This window comes from Chaetura pelagica, unplaced genomic scaffold, assembly GCF_000747805.2.
Source record: "Chaetura pelagica isolate M959 unplaced genomic scaffold, ChaPel_1.0 scaffold477, whole genome shotgun sequence".
Lineage (NCBI taxonomy): Eukaryota > Metazoa > Chordata > Aves > Apodiformes > Apodidae > Chaetura > Chaetura pelagica.
Genome location: NW_009953956.1, coordinates 238,006 through 251,592, shown reverse-complemented (window position 1 = coordinate 251,592; position 13,587 = coordinate 238,006).

Below are 13,587 nucleotides of genomic sequence, written 5' to 3'. Positions count from 1 at the left end.
CAGCCACGAGCACCAGGCTCAGCCCCTGGTTATGAGTCCGGCAGTGGAAGGTTTTGCTTTGGGCTCTGTTTCAGCTTGTGCTCAAACTCAAGAAACAAGCAGCAAGAGCAGCTGGAGGCCCTTTCTAACCCCCCTTCCCAGCTACCCTTTGCCCTTCACTGAGTGCAGGCAACCCTGTCTGTCTTTGCCACCAGGCTGAGCCGTGGGGCAGTTGGAGACCCACCAAGAGAACTCTGCCTCCATCTTTCCCTGCCCACAGCTCTTAGACCAGATCCATCTTTTCTGTGGAGATTTTTGCTTTAGCTGGGAGGTACGAGTTTCTTTGCTTAATGCACACTGATTTTTACCCAGTGGTATAAATCGAGTACAGGCATCTCTTGTGTTTTTTTTCCTTGAGAAAACCTGAAGATAAATATTGAAATAATAATAAAAAAGGTTTGCTATTTAATAGTATGAAATAACTACACATGGTTGCAGGAGATGAAGAAATAATTTTAACATTGTTTGTATTTGCATTTGTTCCTTTAAAATCCCCTAGCTGAAACATCCAGTTTCAGAGGAGAAGCTGAAACATTTAATCACTTAATAAAAGAAGCTCTTGTCATGTCTTTGTTATCATAATGGATTTTACATACCTGAGGATCTTTGTAGCACACAGAAAATGTGATCCAGAAGGGAAAAGTCCTGCCTCTTTCCAGCTACACTAAGCCATCTTTGCTCCTTAAAAGTCTTCATTTTCCTTACCTGTGGGATTTGGGGTTCTCTGGATGAGGAGTTGGCCTCGATGCCCGGGAATTCCCACCCCATCATTGTGTTTTGATACTACATTTGACTAGAAAATGTGATTTATGGTAGCATCTGGAAGTAGAGCCCTGCACACCTGAGTCAGAAATGTTAAATAACCACCAAAACTTGTGCAGTTTTTTCTGGAAGCATCTTCACTCTGTAACTTTATATTTGAGCATAGATTTCTTTTTCCACTCCCTATTTTCACCATTTGACAGGTTTCTTCACTGCATCAAATGATCTTTTCTTCAGGCACAGCTTCAGTGATCTGTTTTACACTTTATGGTTGGGGGGTGATCAGTGGTTGCTGAGAACTCAGATGCTGTTTGCACAGTCACATTTTTATCTTGTAGTCAAGAAGTGCTAGTTTCTATTATTCTTTACCCTATAATAGTAGAATTTATTACATTTGGGCCAGGGAAAGCTGTCACCCCTGGAGAGAGTGCTCTCCCACTGTGGACTCCTCCATTGAACAAGTCAACCCCAATGGAAAGGGTGAAAGAAAGGAGCTCCTTCCCTCTCCCCATCTGCAGAGGCTGGGGTTTCCCTCCCAAGGCTCCCAGCCACAGATAAGAGAGTTCTATACTAAAACCTGCAGTTTTGGTAAGCTTGGTGGCTGTTCCCAGGGAGGGAGCACTGGCAGTGGCCACAGGGCAGCAGTGCTGCCTGGCTGGCAGGACATGTGTCCCAAGTGAGCTAGGCTCACTGCAGAGCCTTCATGGAAAGCTTTGACTCTCCTTGGAGAGATTCTCTGGGATGAATCATGACAACTGGCTCAGCTTCAAATCTGATAAAATTAAAAATTCAATAAAAGGTTGTTGGTTCTTTGGGTTTTTTTTCCTTAACTGGTAGCTCTGTGAATTCAACAGAGAAAGCCACTTGGTGGCCTTTTTGCCTTGAGCATCCTCAGCACAGAGGTTTAGTGTTTGGAATTTAAAATGATGATTTGATGATTTTCCATGTGCCAAAAGAGATATCACTCAGTCTCTTAGGGCTGCATGAGCTGCAAAGAAAAAGACCCACAAAAAACAACAGAGAAAAGCAGGAGGGTTAAACAAACAAAGAAACAATACCTCAATGTCCAGCACTTGAGCTTTTTAAGGAGTAAACCTATCATGGCAAGGACTGTGGTTTAGCAGTGTATGACCCCAACATGCAGAAGAAGTGGATCACTGAATTAAAAAAGAGCCATTTTCCAGAATATAATTGTACCTTAAGGGCAAATAAATACCTTCTTGCTGCTTAGATTGGTAGAGTTCTTTTCCACAACTGAAGCATCAGGAATAATTATGCTAAAAGACACTTAAGCTAGTAGAGAAAACACATATTGCATTTTATGATTCTCTTGCTGGGCTTCTTGTGTAACATGAGAGAAATTATATTAACACTGGTGCTATGCTGGTGTACAATTATACCCCTGTGCTGGTCTGAGCTGCACTGTGCAGCTTTTCTCACTTTTTTATAGCTCTATTAATGGTTTTAAAAAAATTGTGGGCTAAAGGAGTATTAAAATGTCTTGGCAATGTACTGTTGCTCAATCTTTTTACTGTGGGATTACATATACCTTGTTTCTATTTGATTTTGATTGCTTGCTTGGCCTAGATTCTCTGCAAGCATTTGGTACGACTGGATAATTTTTAGTTGTACTTTCTTGCCATGCTTTATGCTAATCTGCTGATGTTTTGCAGCGACAGCGTTGCCAGTCACTTCTGCAGCTACAGTCTTTATCCTTTACTGGGTTTTTAACAGGGTATTTTATTGCCTGTCATTACCATTCACTGTGACTTTATGGACTGTGCTCGCTGCTCGTGCGCTCTCCCAGTGCTGCCGCTGCCGCCCGCTCCCCACTGCCTTTGTTCTGCTGCGGGGACTGGCCCCTCCAGCACAAGTTTTATATCATCCCTTCTGCCTCCCACCCTTCAGGACTGTCTCTGATGCCCTCTTTTAAGGGGCTGCTGGGGCTCACAGATGGGAGATTGTCATTTCAGCTCCTGAATGTCTCCATGATTTAAACTGAATGGTTTATTCCAAATATCGCTGGCTGGTTCGCAAGGGAAACAGTAAATACCAAGTTCTAGGCAAAGCTGCATCATGCTTGAGGAGTTTTGATACCTCTCAAGCATTCTTCGTTATGCTAATGCATAAGGAAATCACAGCATTTCATTCAAATGACATAATGAAATGAATAATTCTTTATTAAGAGCACATTAAATTTCTCATACCCTGCTTATGAGTATTTCTCAGCTTTAGGTAGTAACATATGGGTATGGGCTACAATCAAACCTGTGTCTGCTTATCTGGGGGCTTACATAGAGCAGAACTCTAGTCTAAATAAAATTATTGGGACGTCGAGGAGATTCTTACAACTTAATGCTCACCTTCTTTCATCCTCTAATAAGTATACAATTTTAGATACACTCTTTTAGATGGAGATGTATTTGGGACAGTTATCAAGTCATCAGGAAAATATCTAAGCTGTATCAAAATAGAGATTTGTCTGCTTAACTTGCTAAAAAACAAATTTAACAAATTAAAAAATAAATAAATAATGCAGGTAGGACCTAATACCATGTTCCTAGTCCATAGATCCATAGATCCATGGCCAAGTGTTGCCCCTGAGCCCATAAGTGTTGTCTCTGGTCACAGGAAATAGGGAAGTGCCAGCTGAGGCTGTCAGGCAGGAAACAGTCTGATGCTGCCTGTGGTGCATCACTTTGTCAGTGCTGTTGTCCTTCTGCCTGTGAAGGTCTGAGATCATGGAAAGGAGAGAAGCCTGGAGATTTATTAGTCTGGAGTTAGACTTGGACAGAAGTATTTGTATATTAATAAAAATAAGCATAAAACTTTGCCTGACTGCTCAGCAAAAGCAAAATGGATAGTTTTTCCTACAGCAACACTTAAATGTTTTTATTGCTGTTTTTAAAGTAAATAAATCATTCACTCTGTAGTTTTTGGAGAGGTGATTTATATCTTCGGAGTGCAGTGTTCTTTTAAAGCAAGCACACATGTTAGATGGGTCGAGCAAGAGCAGCGCTGTGAGAGCCACACTTCTCAGGCTTGATTATCTGCAGAGGCTGTTTACCAACAAGTTTGCTCCCCTATGCTGCAAAGACACAGATTTTAAAAACCCTGGCTTGAACACTGACTTCAGAGGGAGCTGAGTGCTCAACACCTTCCAGGATTGGACCTGAAATACTTATCTGTATGAGCTTTCCATTATTCATTCTACAAATGAAACTGGTTGTAATGTAAATTATAGAATGAATCTTTCTATGGCTTAAGATCCTGTAACTTAAACCTCCTAGGCTGCTTATCTGCCTTCTGCCACCTACCTACAGTTTATCCAGTGCACTTGGCATTCTTGATTGTTCCTTGCATATAAATTTCAATCATACCCACAGGGTACCTCTGCTCTATAATAGCTTGCATTGTGAGCAATTTAGCGACAGACCCTTCTGCCCAAGCAGTGAGTGAGACATTTGCTATTGGGAAAAGCAAAACCCTTGGGAAGTACCACGCATATTCCTCACACAAATCTGTAATAAGGCAATTGTATTGAAATTAAAATAGAGATTGAGAGATTTATCTCCCCTTTCAGTCACACAGTATCATAGAGCTGTCCTGGAGCCTCTAAGCAAAGCGATCCCACGTATGCAAAATCAGCTGTCTCGGGAAGTCAGGCTGATTGGCTAACGATGGCTTGATACCTTCTACAAAAGTCATTAAAATTCTTCCTTATCTCAACAGAATAACTTTGCACTGTAATAATCTTATTATACCCCAATTGTTCTGTTCCTCTGGCAGCCAGGTTACGCACAGAGCCTGCCTCTGATTCCATGCCTGCCTTTCATCCCACCCCCTGTACGGCCCCAAGCCAACCCTTTGCATGGGTTTCTCTGAAGGGCCATAGATGCTGCTGCAGAAACTCCTCTGCAACATTAAGCAGTGACAAATGGTGACTGGCTGTTCATGCACATGCACACTAGACCTCAGAAAAAAAAACCATGGAGTATGTTGACTACAGACCTGAGTAACAGGGAAAGCCTGAAAGAAGTCTTTCTGGTAGCAGTGCTGTCCGGGAGAAGGAAAAGCAAACTCCATCCTCCTCCTGCACTCACACATTCATCCTTGGCCTAATGGGGTAAGAGGGAACATGGAAAAGAGTATGATGTGTTAGGGAAATGAAATCTGTGTTAGTAGGGATGAAAGTGGAATGAGTCTTGAAATCCTGGTAGTCTAAGAGAAAGTGTAAAGAGGTGGAAAAGGTGCCATTTGTCCAACATCAGCAAGACTGTGACTTGAAGCAGAAGTGTCACAAACAGACCAGGTCTTTTCTAGTGAATCCTGAGAAGCTTTCACATTTTTAATTGCACTTAAATCTATGTAGTTTTAAATTAAAAACAAAAGAAAACATCAGAACACATGTAAATAACAAAAGAATAGCTTGTGTGATTTACAATCTCATCACACCCTATAGCAGCCCAGGCAGAAATGGAGCAGTCTTTTTGGAGAGACCACAGAGGGGACACACAGAAGAACTGTTTTAGGACATTTTAGGTGAAGAAAGTCTCACTAAAGTCTTTTTGGGAACCTAAAAGTTATATTCAGTGATTCCTACCAGTATGAGAAATCAGCAAAGAAGGATTATGCTTAAAATCTATTGCAAGTGATTTTCTTTAATAAAGTTAAGGAGATTTCCCTCTGTAATACCCATCAAGTTCAGTCTGTTATCATCCTCATTAGTATTCCCATGAAGTCTTCCTAGTATTTATGGGATAGAAAGTTTTGGCCTCAGATATACTGGAGAGCATTTTAAGGAGGAAAGACTGTCCAGGGGGGGCAATCATGGGCCATGACAGAGTGCAGGTGTGTCCTGCTGGCAGGACCACAGAAGAAGAGTGTGAATTTTTTTTCCAGTTCAGCAAATGAACAAAAATGTGGTCAACTTCTTCAAATAGTCCTTTCCAGTCTGAACTGAAAGTGTTTTCTCACCAAATTGAAAACCAAACCAAAACTAAATCTGAAATATTTTTTTTTGTCAAAACTGGAAGTAGTTCACTATTACATAAAAAGTCTGAATTTGATGTGGAGGAACTGCCAAAATCAAAGAGAGGAGATTTCAAGGAACAATGGTACTGGTGTCATTTTTCTCAGCAGTCTTTGATGGGAAGTTCCCTCATGGCAGGAATTGGATCACCAAAGTTCTCCAAGTTAGGACTCTCAAGCAAAGGGGTTAATTGAATTTGAACCAACCACTGTTGGATCTATGTCCTCACAAAAAAGGTCTGATGTATTTCTGGACTGGACAGTCTGTCCTGTGGGATTCCACACGGTAGAAAATATTTGGAGGGAGTGTGGGTGGCTTTGAGGTATGTTGGTACCACATCTGCTCAGGAGAAGCCTTAAGGTCTGTCCAAATACATAAAGATCAATTAAATGTTCAAGAGATTGAGAAGCTGTCTCAGAAAGGCTGTGATGTGTCCTACCCTCATCCCTTCTACCACCAACTCTCCCACTAAAGCCAAAACAGCCTTTTTCAATCTTGTTTTCTCTACAGTTACTGCTATTTTCCTAACATGTACACAACACCCTACTTAGTGTGGGGTGTTTGAGCTCAGCTAGAAGAATCTGCATCTGCAGAAACAGAGAGACTTTGGGGTTTTTTACTGTGGTCCTCAGCTGACAAACTTCATGGAATCATTATCTTCTTTGACTTTACTTCACCTTCTCTAGAAAAGTAGGGAGATACTCTTTATCCTAACCTATCCCTTTAGGCACAGATGAATTCAGGGTATATTTAAGAGAAGCTCTTTAAGTCAAACTTGAAGGGAAGATCAGTTTGGGTTTTTTTAGCTGCCATTTGCAATAATCTGTAGGCACACCAGAAAGGCTCAAGTCTCCAAGTGAGCCATCAAACAAATCAAGCAGTAAGTGAAAGTTGTTGTCAGAAGAAGCTAGTGGTCTAACATAGGAATTAACATAAATAAATAAATAGAAGGAAAAAAAAAAAAAAAAGCTGTATATTCCACGTATTCACAGAAGGGAAATTAGATCCATGTTGAGCAACTGATCCTGGGTGACTTCTGGAGTCTCTGGTGATCTCAATAACCAAAGGAATTACTTTATGCCCCAATCTACGTGTAAGTGCTCCACTCTTGCTCATTTCTTTCTCTAAGAAGTAGAATAATCAATATTTCTCTAACACTGCCTGTAGCCAGCTCTAACCTGCTTCTGTGGAATGCACTGGCAGAATTCCTGACTTCATGTGGAGCACCAGCACAGCCAATGTGTGTTATAAACACAGGGTGGTAGTAATTACATCTATTTGCTGCACGACTGTGTAGAACTTTCCTCCGTCTTTGTCCCAAGAGCTACAATATATCTTAAAATCAATAGAATCGATACCTTTAAAAAAGATTTGTTGATGTTTGGACTACACATAAAGTTAGGTCCTCTGATTAATCCTGTGACAATGTGACAGCATCATTACATTGCAGTACCTGAAGCCCTTCCTCATTCACTCACATACAAATAACTATATCTTGTAACAATAAAGGGTAAAAATTGCAGCTAAAATAATAGCTATTGACTCCCAGGAATAAACTGCAAGCTACTTCCATTGTGCTCCCTTCCCTTATGCATTGTATTGCCATTTATTCACGTCCTTTCTCACGCTGGATGTCAGAGCACTTAACAAAGCAACTAACAATGTTGTCCCACCACGGGGTTTATGCGGTGACTGCCACACTGTAAATAACAGCCCATCATAACCAGCCCCTCAGCTTAGCAGCTCTTCAGAAGAACAGTGCTGGAGGCACTTTGGAGTGAGTAACCATCTCCTCTGGTGCTGGTGGCCACAGGAATTATCTCTGCCAGCTCCAAAAATGTAACTTTCTGCTTATAAATATTGAACTCAAGGATTTGTTTGTCTTTTAACAGATTAATCTGAGTAATAGGTGTTACTTCCAAACGTTTGCCAGTTTCAGCTTATTCTCCAGACTCTTTTTGGCTGTTTTCTCAGTTGTCTTTGTTTCAGTCCCTGCTTCAGCAAAGAGTTTGTCTGTGGTCTAAATTTTGCAGGTATAAAGGTAATGTAACATCACCTTTATCATTAAGCTTGTAAAAGAGGACATGAGCAAGTCAGGAAGTGCATTAGGAATGCAGCTCAGACAGCTCACCTGGTGCATATTGAGTCCTGTGAATGTTACTTCAGGGTGCAGAATAATTTGGAAAATAACTGTATGGGAACCTCACTCAAAAAGCCAGTGGCCAAACCCTAGGGCCTTCACAGAAATTGTGCCTTTGCTTCCTCATCAAAAGCAACTGGCTTCAAATGCTCCAGCATTTCCCTTCCCACTGCTATAGATGTGCCACAAAACCCAAGGAGTTCCTTTCCTGATGTTCTTGGGCTCTGTGAGTGTTTCTGGGACTGAGGAACTAGCAAAGGGGAATGCTTTGCATTCAGATTGGGTTGTCTCTGCTGCTTAGGTTAATTAGATTTATGCCCCGTCTTACAGACTTTTGTAGCATCTTATTGCACTTCCATGGATTCACCTCCCAGTAGATTGGTTTTAATTGCAGCACAGTTTCTCTCCGTTTGTTTATTGTCAAATGTTCTTCTCTGTATTTTAATTTAAGTTACCAACCTGTAGCTTCTATCAACTCAGTCTCAACTATATTTTCCTTCTGGAGCAGCTTATGTTTCTCTTGCATCTGTGTAGGAACAGACTTCTCTCTGTGCCTTTTGAAAAGAAGTATTTATTCACAATCTTAAATAACCATGTCAAGGTATATTATTTTTTAAAGCCTGCATAAGAAGCTATTTTATTATTCTTCAGATGAGTAATCAAAGTCATCTGAGACTGCTAGGTGAAATAGAATGAAATAACATGCTGAAACAGAGCCTTTTTTCGAGAGAAGAAAGCAGCAGGTAATTGACTGAGTTCTCTAAATTCACCTGTTTGGCAGGAGGGGCTTCCAGGCACAAGGATGCCAGGGGAGGGATTTGGTACCCGGCCTTGATGATGGTGTAAAGCAGAGTAGGGACAGTCTGCTTCATGGTGTGTTTAGTGGGAAACCAGGAAAAGGCAGGAAGGCAGGAGAAGATGGTTTGAAAGAGTTTGGAAATTTCAGAGATGAGGAAGAGACCTCCAGCTCAGGGATGTTTTGCAAAGGCTTCCTGGAGAGCAGCAGAAACAGTTCACTGTGCTTTTATCCAGAAGACAAATGGCAGTAGGGGGATGTGGCTGTGATATTTGGGGGAACTGTCTTCAAATGTGAGTGTTCATCCATGCCTGGTGGCATGGCCAGGTGCCAGTGGTGATGACAGCAAAGATAGAAGCCTGGTAAATTCTTGGCAGGACAGTTTTCACAAGGATGGGATGAGAAAATGGGCTACAGGTGGGTGCTGGATTAAGTCCTAGTTGGTGAGCCAGATGAATGGCTCGCTGTTGGCAAAAGAGACGGTCTCAGTTCTCTTCTCTGCTCCTGGCCATGGTTCTGGTTCTGTTTCTGCCACTCGTGGGCTCTCATCTTCAGCCTTGAAAGTTTGCTAGATTGCCAGGAAAAATGTGGAGTGGACCAGGAGGTCCCCCATTGTGCCATGGTGGGACTGGCTGTTGGCTCACCTCAGCCGCCCTGTGCCCTTTGTACCACTTCTTCATGGGGGCTTGAGCTGTGAGGAGTGAGCAGAGGGAGCCACAGCCAAGGCTGACCCTTGCTGCTCACTAAACCATGAGCCAGTGGGGCAAGGCTACTAGATTAATCAGTAACTCTAATACTACCATGCCAAGGGGAGATAAACCTGTCCTTTGCAAGAAATTGGAGGAAAAGAGAATGGAAGACCTAAAACGTGGGTGAGCAGCAGCAGCAGGTGCTGTCCCATGGAAGGGCAGGGGAGTCCAGCAGCAGGGAGGGGGTGGCTCAGGGGAGCTGCAGAAGTGGGTTGTGCTTCAGTGATTTATTTTGCAGCAAACATCTAGCTCTTTCCCCGCTCCCCTTTTTGTAAATGAAAATGGAAGATTCTTATCACAACTTTATAGCTTGAATTATGGGACTGTGTGGCCATGTGAAACACTCGTTAAGATGCCTTTGAGCATGCTCACACAATTAAAACACTGACCTGAAGCAGTCCTTTTGTTTTGAGGGAACTCAGTGTTTCTCTCATATTTAATTTTATTTCATCACAGCAACACCCTATTGAGTGGAAGAAAAACAATAATGATAAAAATACCATTTCATTTGCTCTGTGTGAAAATGAATTGAATGTCAGAAAATGGAGATTTTATAATTAAGTTCTATAACATCAGGAGAAACAAATTTATCTGTATAACGTGTGCTGACCTTAGTGGAAAAACTCCATTCTGTTATATAATGTATGTACAGAAACATAGGTATTTGTGTATCTTTATTTTTTTTATCCTTTTATTTTTATTTATTTATCTGTACATACAGACTTGCTCACTGCAGTGTGTTTTCTGCTGAAAATTGCCTATCACAAGCATTCCTCTGCTAGCAAGCCCCATGCAGAGCTGTGGTTGGGAGATGATACTTGCATGGAGAGGAAGTCACTTGGGTCATCCCCATGTTGTCAATAGGAACCATGTTGGGAGCAAATGCTTGTTGATTGCACAAGTCTGGAGCACTGTAAGGGTCACCTGCAGAAATATAGGCTGCTGGAGGGAGAAAAGGGAACTTGGGGACTTGGGGCCAATTCTGCTCTCCTTATGTACAGAATAATGCTGCTGCAAGGGACAGGCCAGATCTGTGGTCTTCTGCTGGTGCTCTGAGCATGTGGGTGGTCCCACTTAGAGGGCTGATCAGAACAATTCAGATCAGAATAAGAACCAACACAAAGCGCTTTGCCTGTATAGCATGGTGTCCTTGATTTTGGACATTCCTGAAGTTGAGCAAACTCAAAGAGGTTATAGGGAGAAGCAGATAAAGAGACTGAAAAATTCACTGTAGTGAGACGTCAGATTGACCTGTGGGTGGGGATGTCCCTGGTATTTAGTCAGCTGGTCTCCATACTTATGAATAGATGTATTGGCAGTAAAATTCTTGCTGTGGTTCATGTCAGAGGAAGACAACTGTTAGGGGACTGTTGACTCATTTAATTATCCTGTTATGTGTGTCAGTGAGGATGGGAATACTTAGAGTATTTAACAAAGCTCAGAGATACTCAGAAAGTTATTTTTGTCTTAATAAACACTTCTTCCCTCCTTTCTCCCTGTGAATAGCACAGGAGGACTCAGAGAATTCAATATTCTTACGGTTTGTATGACAATTGGATCCCTCCTCTTGTTCCATCTAGGTTTAATTAGCATTTTTGTGTGCATTCACTTGTTCTTGCTGAAAAGCCTGAGATGAGAGTGAAGTTGTTCAGGCAATTAAGTAATTATGAAATACCCACCTCTTTCTTTGGCTGCCCCAGGGAAATTTGCCAACTCACTAACCTCTGCTGCCACTGCCTGCATTGTCACCAGCATTGTCACCTGTCTGTGAGCTGTGGTCAGGCTGAGGGAACAGTGTATACACTGTTGCTTTGATAGTTACCAGCAACATACATGTAACGGAGCAGCTCTCTGATGGTGCATGTACCACCTCTTTGTGTATATGCAAGGCATTGACTCAGAAAGACCTAGCAAGTCATCCTTTCTGCTGCACAGGAACCATTCTTGGTGACCATCTCTAGGTGTATCTTGAGAGACTGGAGGGAAGGTGCGTGCTCAACACAGGTAGGAATGGAAAGCAGCAGATACATCCACTCTCTTGCCTTTCTTTTGACTTTCTAAGATGATCATGTGCTAAGGGCTCACACTGAGTGCTGTGCCTATTTGAAATTGCACCTAAAGCCATGGTTCAAAACCCACACTGGCTCTCAGCAGGAGGAGATTGGTACAGAGTTGCACGGGAGGCTCTGGTGCCTGCCCACCTTGGTGTGGGCCACAGCCATTGGGAGGTTTGTCTCTACACTTACCAGGAGGAGAGGTGGCCCCTGTGCCATGCTGGAGCATGACTGGTGAGCAGGCTTTGGACAGGCTGATCCTTTGCTCATAAGGGGTAATTTCCACTTGAGCATTTTGGGGTGGGTATCCCATGGATGAGAGGGGTGGCAGAAGCACATCGCTAGTCCTTGTAGGGCTGGACAGCTCAAAGTTTGCTGCCCTTGCCCTGTGACTGACAGCCTGCCTACATTTATGGCACTTTCTGTAGCTCAGTGCAAACACCAAAATGATACACCTTAGCTGAGAGACAGCCAAAATGTCTGAAAGGCTCATTGTTTCCCAAGTAATGTTTTCAATACAAATTGAACTGAATGGTTCTTGAAAACAATTGTATATTAAACTCCAGCAAATATACATGCTGTTCAGGCCCACACAGGCTAATATAAACGCCAGAGTGACTTGATAAAAGCACAATGGAAGGTTCTATTTTTGTTAGTGTCAGTGACCTTGCGTGGCTGTTCGAGGACTGTTCAATCTCCTGTTCAGGATGTATAAAATTAATATACCTAAGGGGGAGGATGTTATTAGGAGTTAGCTCGGAAATGCTACAGGAAATGCTGCAGATAGATGGCTGAAATTACCCTGTAGACATTGTTCAAACAGATCTGTGTTTAAAATTAAACTTACAAGAAAATCTTTTTACTAGTTAGTCACCAACAGAATAAGTATCTATTGATTGCATCTCCATTTGTTACATCTTAATAAAAGAAAGATTTTTAAAACTACATAAAAGAACAAGGGGGGGGGAAACAGTGTTAGAAGTGTTATTAACATATTAAAAGATAACCACAATAGATATAATAAAATACATTCTTCACAAGGCATGATAGCAAAACTCAGTGAGAGTGTCTTTGCCCCTGCAAGTTCTTAACATCACTGAAAAGAATTATATCTCTTCATCTATTTTCTGCTGCATGGCTTTACCTCAAAAGCCATGCATTATTCCCCCAATCTATTTCATTGAGCAAGATAATTATCTATGCATGGATGCTTTAGCATGAAAAACATCTCCCAGGAAGTACAACTTTCCCATTTTTTATTTTTAACAAAAGGGCTAAAAGAAAGGTGTGTGGGAGAAGGAAATAAGGATCAGTGTTTAAAACATAGCTAATGACATGCTAATGTGCACAAATGAATATTGAAAGAACTCAAACATTGCTTTGAAATTAATTATACCACTCCCTTTGTCCTGTAGAAATGAGAGATTAAAACCTGTATAGCGATGTTTACTATGTTTAATTTTCAATTGTTTCTTTGATGTAACAGATAGAAAGGTTTGCACCTGCAAAGTAAAAAGGCTGTGAACAGATTGCAAACATTCTGCAAACACTTCATCAAGAATTTTAGTTGTCAGGCTCCCCAAGCACAAGGGAGCCTTGATGATATCTTTGTGAGCCTTTGACTCCTTTTGATTAATAAATGCAAACAAATTTCGCTCAGTAACCTCTGGTTGCAATCTATGCATGACAATTAGGGACAACCTCTGGTGAAGGGATGCACTGAAGTCTGTTCCCCCTTCCTCTCCCACACAATAAATAGTTGATGTTTAATGCTTTTTGACAATTAGAGAATGAAATCTTTTGTAGTCGTGCAATCCTGGCTACTCTTCATTATTCTGTTCTCAGCAGAGAAAGATCAGTATTTGCTATGGTATTGCAGTGGCTTGGGTGGATGAGCTGATTTTTTTTCACTCCCTTTCCTAATGCTACTTCATCCCATTATTGAAATTGGGAGTGCAAAACCTGCTTTTTTACTGAACTGCATTGTGAGTCTCATCAATGCCATGGATTTCAGC